Genomic DNA, 10,100 nt, shown 5'->3' with positions numbered 1-10,100 from the left:
ACGTAAATACTATTACCTCAATCCAAATAGCGGAAGCAACAAGGTTGTGGATTCCCATCAACACCAACGGCAAAGTTGAGTGTAGAAATCGTAACCCTAACGTATCACTTACTCGTCGTAAGAAACCTGCAACATAAGACGTTGCAGCCCGAAACGGGTCAGTACATTGAATGTACTAGCAAATTCACACCATAGAGAAAATGATGAACAATGGCTATCACTATATGCATATTTGGCTGGTGGAAAAGCTCTATGGTTATAAGGTTTTTGCGTAAAGCCAATTTTTCCCTACTGCAAAGGAATAAATTTATTTAACTATCATGGTGGTTGTGAAACATTGAGAATGGTTGACAGCATTCTCAATCCCAATTAAAATAATTAAAACCCAACAACATTAATTAGAAGTAACATGTTGAGATTCACATGATATTCAAGTACTAGATACTCAAGTTGTCCATAACCGGGGACACGGCTAATCATGATTAGTTTGTACACTCTGCAGAGGTTTGCGCACTTTTCCCCACATGACTCGATCGCCTCCGTTTGTTTTCTCGCACTACATGGTGTTTGAGAAACGGATGACCGAGACATAGTCTTTCAGAAGCGCTAGCACCTTACATGTGGGGTAGACCGTACCACCTACAACCCCTACATCTGCTAGTCCACCCCGTAAGAGTTCGCACAACTTAGTCAACTATGCCAGAGCCCATAGTAGCATGTGGCTGCACACGGAAGTTTCTAGCATGAATTATCTTATGATCCCTTTGAGCCTGGGTGGCGGTCCAAAAAAAACAGGCAAGTCCTGATAGACATCAGGTGCCTCAATCCACCCAGATGTGTGTTTAAGTTGCCACCTTAGATAAACCATTAAAATTATCAACTCACATCTGTCATGGATATCACTCACCCAATCCACGTCTACTAGCATAGCATGGCATAATAAGCAAACGTAGAAGTAACTCCCAAAGGTTTCATAATAATACAGGTAATAGGTACTACCTCATCTACTTCCCATCCCACAATTTAATTAGATCCTAATCATGCAATGTGAGAGGATTGATCTAATGCAATAAAACTGGGTTGTAGAAAAGGTATGATCAAAGTGTGAACTTGCCTGCAATGTAGATGAAGATGATTCGCACTTAAAACTCTTGATAGATCTACTCGTCACACTCCGGTCAATCTATCGTAAGCAAACAATAGTAACCACACAATAAGTACTCATCTAATGCACAAGTAAAACTCGAACAAGAGAACGAACCAGATAGTTCAACTTAAGAACTCCGGTTGCAAAGAAAGAACGAACCGAACAAACGAACGGAAAACAAACGGCGGAAGAAAACAACTCGGTTCTAGCAAGTTGAAACTAGGTCAAATTTTACCGTAGCAAAAACTTGTTCAAGTTGATTAGACGGAACGGCGGTTTCGAGACGAAACTCCAGGCGCTTGAATCACCTGATTCCAATAAACGAGCGAAAAGAAAGACTAGAACGAAGATCGGATCTGAGATCGCGATCGCGGAATAAATCCGACGAAAAGAAAAGAAGAACGGTTAAACGAACGGGCGTCGTTAACCGGGAATAATCGGTGATCACGTTCGTTGAGACGAACGGTCCGAAAGAAGAACGAAAACCGATCTAGGGTTTTCGGAAAAGAAACCGAAAAAGAAAACGGAAAACCGATCTAGGGTTTCGGAAAAGAAACCGAAACGAAGAATCGGAGAGAAAAACCGGAAAAGAAAACCGGAACGGTTTCTTTTAAAAGAACCGAACCGCGGGGAAGAAAAAGAGAGGCGCGGGGCTACCTCCGGCGAGGCGGGGCGAACGGCGGCGTTGGGCGGCGGCGGCGACATAGGGCGGCGGCGTGGGTGAGGGGCGGCGGCGGCTATGGCGGCGGCGGCGCGGCGGTGGTGCGCGGCTTGGAGAGGCGCGGGGTGGTGTGGGGCTTGGGGTTTGATGTGGGGAGAGGGGGTTTGATTTGATGTTTTGGAGGGGGGTGTGGGGGTATTTATATAGGTGAGGGGGGGTTTACTTGGGGTAGGGGACAAGAAAAAGAGAAGGAAAAGGAAAACGAAACAAAGGAAAAGGACTAGCCTAGAGTCCTTTTAGGACTCGGCTAAGAGCAAGAGGCGGCGGCGGCTTAGCGCCTGGCCTGGCGCTGGCGCACGCTGGGGTGGAGCGGCGGCTGGCTGGGCCTTTGGCCCGGCTGGCCTGCGGAATATTTTTTTTAAACGGTTTCGCGCGCAGAAAAACAAGAAAAAGAAAACTAGACGGGCTCCAAAAATTCTAAAGTAAATTTTCCCCGACTCCTAAAAATGAGCCGAACAAAATGAACTTTTCTCCGGGCCTAAAATGCAATTTTTGAAAATGCGCATTTTTCCCTATCCAAATAAAATGCAAATAAACTCCGGCAAACAAAATTTGATCTATTTATTAAATCTTCATTTTTCCTCAATTTTGGGAAAGTCATATTATTCCCTCTCTTATATTTTTGATATCGGAAAAATTATTGAAGATGAAATAAATAAATCAAATGATCCTCTTTTCAAATTCGAGAAAACTCTCAAATATGAAAATAACGAAATCTCCAACTCTCTCCGAAGGTCCTTGAGTTGCGTGAAATTTCTAGGATCGACCAAAATGCAAGAAAATAAGATATGCATGATGATCTAATGTATAACATTCCAAATTGAAAATTTGGGATGTTACAAACCTACCACCCTTAAAAGGAATCTCGTCCTCGAGATTCGGAGAGGCTAGCAAGAAAAGGTTAGGGTTTGGGGGTCTTCTCAAAATCCATCGATCATCACACGGTGTCTGGGGTGCTACCACCCTTAGAAGCATGGTTACTGTTCCATCAAAACTCATATACTCCATCCTTATTTTTGACAGTGTCGGTCTTCTCAGATCCTCGAGAAAATTCCTTCTCTGAGCTCTTCCGGTAGTGGCATAACCTTTTCCTCAATTCTTCTGTCCTTTCATCTTGGTAAGGTTATTCCGTGACTGGGTCTTCTTAGCTGACGGGTCTGGCGCCAAAACTAAACAACTATCGATATCTCATGGTGGTCAACAATTTATGGTTTCTCCTGCAGGAAATGGGTCTGGGTTGATCCTCACCGTATAACCTACGGTTGGCAAAAGCTGCCGTGTACAAGGGAAAAATTCTTATACCATTCTAAGGTTTAAACAAGGTTTAATATCGTCGTCTCTCTACTATAGGTAAGTCACTCAGATTTACCATCCCATATAGCAAGGCGAATAATAAGAGTAAGTCGGTATGGTGATCAATCCATCCCGCACCCAAATCATTACCTGTATACAGTTTAGCGAATCTCGCATACTAACACTTGGTCATTCCTCACAAGCATTGCAGAATTTCTCTTGTCGACGAACTAAGTTCGGAAAATTCCATGGATTCTGCAAGCCAAACAAACATCTATCGTTCCTTCCCAACCCTCAGGTTTTGCGTAACTCCTATAAGATAGTCTATCGGCAAAGGTATATCCTCTTCCAGGGTCCTTCCTTCAGCAGGTATGTGCTTGCTTCTTGGCAGGTCCTGGGGCCTGTGGGTTATAGCCCATCTCCTCACTTGTAATCCTTGAACTCATCTTCGGGCAACTGATCATTAGTCCAACTTCCAACTTCCTAGTATTCTTAAATCCATCCAATTGTATTGTCTTCCTTCCTTCTATTGGCACCAAACTAAAACGTGATTACTCAATCTCATCATCAAATTTTCCATTGATCCATATTTCCAACATCATACCTCCTTTATATCCAATAGTAATTTATCCCTTCATCCTTGTGGGATATCCCTCATACCGAGATATAAACTTATACTTATGGAGTCCATATTCCACTTCGTGGAACATCATTATCCTTTCCAGGGTCAAGCGTCCTTACAGGGGAATATTGGCCATCTCTGCATGGCACTTCTTCAACTGGGAAACGTGAAACACATCTTGAACTCCTGAAAGTCCTTCGGATAACTCAAACTTGTAGGCCACTTCTCTCATACGCTCCAAAACTCGGTATGGTCCTACAAATCTCGGGGCTAACTTTACCTTAACTCCAATTCGATTAACTCCTCGCAGAGGGAACACATGAAGACATGCTCTATCTCCAATTTCATAGACCACCTCCTTGAGTCTACATAACTCTTTTGCCTGGACTGAGCTACCTTCAGTCTATCTCAAATCAACTTAACATTCTCTTCTGACTCCTTGATCACATTTGGTCCAAACAACTGACGGTCTCCAACTTCATCCCACATACTCTTGGGGTATCACACATATCGAGACAAAACTCGTATTCATTTTGTCCGAAATCCACTCAGTGGAGTATCCTTATCTTTCCAGGGGTCAACGGTTCTTACAGGGTACTACCACCCTTAAAATGCTCCAATATTTTATAGACCATATTTCTCATATCCTCAAAAATGGTCACATCTTTCCTCATAGAGTAACTCATAAAATCCAAATCAGTACCAACACTGCTAACTTTATTGATTCTCAAATTATTACAATCTCCTGTTTTTCCATTACATGCCTCAACTCAACACCTCAATATAAAGGAAAATGTTCTCACTACTACGACTATATTTCTTCTGGTACAAACTCAACTACTTATCACAAGTCTCCTTCTCCTTCGGACAATCTCTGGCAAAGTGCCCTGCTTTATTACAACTAAAACATATTACTTCTGACAAGTATCGAGGTTTCCTTTTTGGGCATTTGTTGAGGTAGTGCCCTGACTCCTTGCACCCATAACAGGTGACATGACTCAGATCCTTCCTGGAATCCAATCTACTTCTCTTTCTGGACTTTTCCATTCCAATCAGGGCTTCTATTTCCTGTGGGTCATACTCTACTTCCTCAGCCGGGAATTCTACTAGATCCCCATTCATACAATTCTGGGAGATGTGTCCTTCTTCTCCACATGAATAGCAAGACTTGGTGTAGGGTTTAATTGGTTCTTCTTTGGGTGTGTCCTCCACCTCTTCTTCATCACAGTTCTTCTAAACTTTCCATAAGAGCTCCTTTCATTGCTTCTTCCTTCTGCTGGATGGTTCTTTGTACCATGGGGTAAATGTGACACTGAGCAGGATAGTGGGTAGTCCCTTCACACAAGAAACAAGTGATCTGCCTAGTTGGGCATTCTTCAGCTGGGTGACTTCCTTCACAATTAGGGCATTCATCCTTGTGTTCTTTATGGGTGTGTCCGATTTCTCCACAAATCTTGCATGCACAAGGTTTCTTCATATCCTTTCCATAAGGCTTCAACTTCTGGGACACAAACTGAGACTTTAGCAAAGTCAACTTAAATTCTTTCCAAGTGGTTACTCCTTGCCATCCATTGATGGTTTGGTACATCCTCCACCAAGTAGCAGCACCTCTTTCAAAGCATTGAAGAGCATACTGGGTCATATCCTTTCCGACTATAGGGTTATTCTCCATGTGATCCTCCATGTTCTGAATCCATCGGTCCGTCTCCAATTGACTCATCGATCCAGAAAATATAAGCTCATCTTCATTCATCCTCTAGGGTCCAAGGGTTCGGGGTGAAATAAGAGAGATCAAGAGAGAGGGATGCACACAATGCAAACAACAATTTTGAAAAGACAAATTTTTGTTGTGGCTGTCGAAAAACATCAAACAAATGACAGCTCACAATCGTCGCATCTAACGTAGGTATATAACAGGGGTTTGGTCTTCTAAAGGTCAATAAATCTTCAACGTCTCCAAACTCTTCAAGCCTTGTTCATGCCTCCAATGGCTTCTTCCAATCATGCTTGTCCTTCTCAAGTTCTTTTTCCAGATCATCTCTGTTGACGCGAAGTCTCTCGTGACATCCTTGAATATTCTGGAATTGCATTCCAAACTTCTAGGTTTCAACATCTTGGCATGAGCCATGGTCATACTGTCCTTCAGTTCCTCACAAATCTCCTGTATCTCAAGGTTTTACTTCTCTAGCTTGGCTGCTTTCAACTTCTGGTCTTAAATTCTTCACGAAATGCTTCCTTGTCTAATACGACTTCCTGGAGCTCCATTTTAAACTTCTTGATGTACTACTCCAGATCTTGGTGATACACCAGCTAAGTTTAAAACTTCATCTTGCTGATAGGTGATCCATCAGCCTTCTACCATCCAATCCTTCCATGCATAGGCATGCTTAACTCAGCACGGTGACAATAGCATAAGCGGGCGATAACCTCATGGATAGCCATGTTTCTTCCCTTTGTCATTTCCATGAGCTATCTCTCCATAGTTGATATCTCCTACATTGGGGTTTCCTTGACAAATCCTTGAGTTCTTAACTCTACATGCTCCGGTCTTTCTCCAACACACCTTGATCTCGGGTATTGACAACTTCCATAATTTGTCATGTTCCATAAGGGTAGCCTTCCTAGGTCATACAAATCTGGGGATTCTTCAGAGCCTTCAAATTCTACTTGTCTTCGGTCTTCAACCGTTGTAGTTTCCATTATTCAGATGCACGGAAAATACTCTTCATTCTGAAGTGGTCTTAGTTGTCCGATATCTTGTACTTCTTGGAGTGATCTCTTCAGTCGAATCTTCGAGTGGTCAAAAGGGAAAGGGGTATGGTCTCACTAAAAGGAATTTTTGAATAAGCTCAGAAGAGAAGAGAGGTAAAAGATCTTTTTGAAAGGGAAAGTTGTAGAGAAAAATCTTTGCTATGGGCTTGCCAGTTTCTAGGGTCACGTCCTACAGTCAACACGTGCTCTGATACCATCTTGTAGCGACCCGACCCGAATGGATCAAGTCTCTGTGTTTAGGTGTCATCCCTGGATCAGTATGCTGACACACACAGTACTCGAAGGATTTATAACAGAGGTAAATCACATGTATAAAGTAACGTAAATACTATTACCTCAATCCAAATAGCGGAAGCAACAAGGTTGTGGATTCCCATCAACACCAACGGCAAAGTTGAGTGTAGAAATCGTAACCCTAACGTATCACTTACTCGTCGTAAGAAACCTGCAACATAAGACGTTGCAGCCCGAAACGGGTCAGTACATTGAATGTACTGGCAAATTCACACCATAGAGAATGATGAACAATGGCTATCACTACATGCATATTTGGCTGGTGGAAAAGCTCTATGGTTATAAGGTTTTTGCGTAAAGCCAATTTTTCCCTACTGCAAAGGAATAAATTTATTTAACTATCATGGTGGTTGTGAAACATTGAGAATGGTTGACAGCATTCTCAATCCCAATTAAAATAATTAAAACCCAACAACATTAATTAGAAGTAACATGTTGAGATTCACATGATATTCAAGTACTAGATACTCAAGTTGTCCATAACCGGGGACACGGCTAATCATGATTAGTTTGTACACTCTGCAGAGGTTTGCGCACTTTTCCCACATGACTCGATCGCCTCCGTTTGTTTTCTCGCACTACATGGTGTTTGAGAAACGGATGACCGAGACATAGTCTTTCAGAAGCGCTAGCACCTTACATGTGGGGTAGACCGTACCACCTACAACCCCTACATCTGCTAGTCCACCCCGTAAGAGTTCGCACAACTTAGTCAACTACGCCAGAGCCCATAGTAGCATGTGGCTGCACACGGAAGTTTCTAGCATGAAAGATCTTATGATCCCTTTGAGCCTGGGTGGCGGTCCAAAAAAAACAGGCAAGTCCTGATAGACATCAGGTGCCTCAATCCACCCAGATGTGTGTTTAAGTTGCCACCTTAGATAAACCATTAAAATTATCAACTCACATCTGTCATGGATATCACTCACCCAATCCACGTCTACTAGCATAGCATGGCATAATAAGCAAACGTAGAAGTAACTCCCAAAGGTTTCATAATAATACAGGTAATAGGTACTACCTCATCTACTTCCCATCCCACAATTTAATTAGATCCTAATCATGCAATGTGTGAGGATTGATCTAATGCAATAAAACATGGGTTGTAGAAAAGGTATGATCAAAGTGTGAACTTGCCTGCAATGTAGATGAAGATGATTCGCACTTAAAACTCTTGATAGATCTACTCGTCACACTCCGGTCAATCTATCGTAAGCAAACAATAGTAACCACACAATAAGTACTCATCTAATGCACAAGTAAAACTCGAACAAGAGAACGAACCAGATAGTTCAACTTAAGAACTCCGGTTGCAAAGAAAGAACGAACCGAACAAACGACGGAAAACAAACGGCGGAAGAAAACAACTCGGTTCTAGCAAGTTGAAACTAGGTCAAATTTTACCATAGCAAAAACTTGTTCAAGTTGATTAGACGGAACGGCGGTTTCGAAACGAAACTCCAGGCGCTTGAATCACCTGATTCCGATAAACGAGCGAGAAGAAAGACTAGAACGAAGATCGGATCTGAGATCGCGATCGCGGAATAAATCCGACGAAAAGAAAGAGACGAACGGTTAAACGAACGGGCGTCGTTAACCGGGGAATAATCGGAGATCACGTTCGTTGAGACGAACGGTCCGAAAGAAGAATGAAAACCGATCTAGGGTTTTCAGAAAAGAAACCGAAAATAAAACGGAAAACCAATCTAGGGTTTCGGAAAAGAAACGAAACGAAGAGTCGGAGAGAAAAACCGGAAAAGAAAACTGGAACGGTTTCTTTTAAAAGAACCGAACCGGGGAAGAAAAAGAGAGGCGCGGGCCTACCTCCGGCGAGGCGGGGCGAACGGCGGCGTTGGGCGGCGGCGGCGACGTAGGGCGGCGGCGTGGGTGAGGGGCGGCGGCGGCTATGGCGGCGGCGGCGCGGCGGTGGTGCGCGGCTTGGAGAGGCGCGGGGCGGTGTGGGGCTTGGGGTTTGATGTGGGGAGAGGGGGTTTGATTTGATGTTTTGGAGGGGGGTGTGGGGGTATTTATATAGGTGAGGGGGGGTTTACTTGGGGTAGGGGACAAGAAAAAGAGAAGGAAAAGGAAAACGAAACAAAGGAAAAGGACTAGCCTAGAGTCCTTTTAGGACTCGGCTAAGAGCAAGAGGCGGCGGCGGCTTAGCGCCTGGCCTGGCGCTGGCGCACGCTGGGGTGGAGCGGCGGCTGGCTGGGCCTTTAGCCCGGCTGGCCTGCGGAATATTTTTTTAAACGGTTTCGCGCGCAGAAAAACAAGAAAAAGAAAACTAGACGGGCTCCAAAAATTCTAAAGTAAATTTTCCCCGACTCCTAAAAATGAGCCGAACAAAATGAACTTTTCTCCGGGCCTAAAATGCAATTTTTGAAAACGTGCATTTTTCCCTATCCAAATAAAATGCAAATAAACTCCGGCAAACAAAATTTGATCTATTTATTAAATCTTCATTTTTCCTCAATTTTGGGAAAGTCATATTATTCCCTCTCTTATATTTTTGATATCGGAAAAATTATTGAAGATGAAATAAATAAATCAAATGATCCTCTTTTCAATTCGAGAAAACTCTCAAATATGAAAATAACGAAATCTCCAACTCTCTCCAAAGGTCCTTGAGTTGCGTGAAATTTCTAGGATCGACCAAAATGCAAGAAAATACGATATGCATGATGATCTAATGTATAACATTTCAAATTGAAAATTTGGGATGTTACACACACACACGCACACACAGGTTCATATAATAGGAAAATTGTGCGAGTGCGAAGCCACATGAAGTGAGATACAAATGGAGTACGTACAAGAAGAGAAGAGGTGACGATTATTCCATCAAATCTAGACTGAGTAGTACTCCCTCCGTCTAGGTGTTAAGTCATCCTACGGAAATCAGATATTCCCAAAATGTTTAGGCATCGTCCATTAACTTCACATCTCAATCCCCTCCTGGCCTCGTTACAAGCGAGCGTTGTTACTTAGGGAGCGTTTGGATCCTTAGCAATAACATCTTATAGCATAGCCGGGCAAGGTTAGGCGTTTGGAATTGTTAAAATTTGTTAGCTTTTGTGGGCCAGCTAGCTTGGGTGGGCTAGAAAAACCTTGCTAGCTCAGGAGAGCCAGATCGGCTCGCTTCCGACGGCAAACTTCGCGTAGTAGTAACATAGACTAGTAACATATGCATGTTGTACTAGTCCAAGTTACTCACCACTATGACCAACCTAAGCAATGTAACCAAACGCTCC

Source organism: Triticum aestivum, chromosome 5A (genome assembly GCF_018294505.1).
Source record: "Triticum aestivum cultivar Chinese Spring chromosome 5A, IWGSC CS RefSeq v2.1, whole genome shotgun sequence".
In the NCBI taxonomy this organism is placed as follows: Eukaryota; Viridiplantae; Streptophyta; class Magnoliopsida; order Poales; family Poaceae; genus Triticum; species Triticum aestivum.
The sequence above is the reverse complement of the archived record's forward strand: the minus strand, read 5'-3'. Positions refer to the sequence as shown.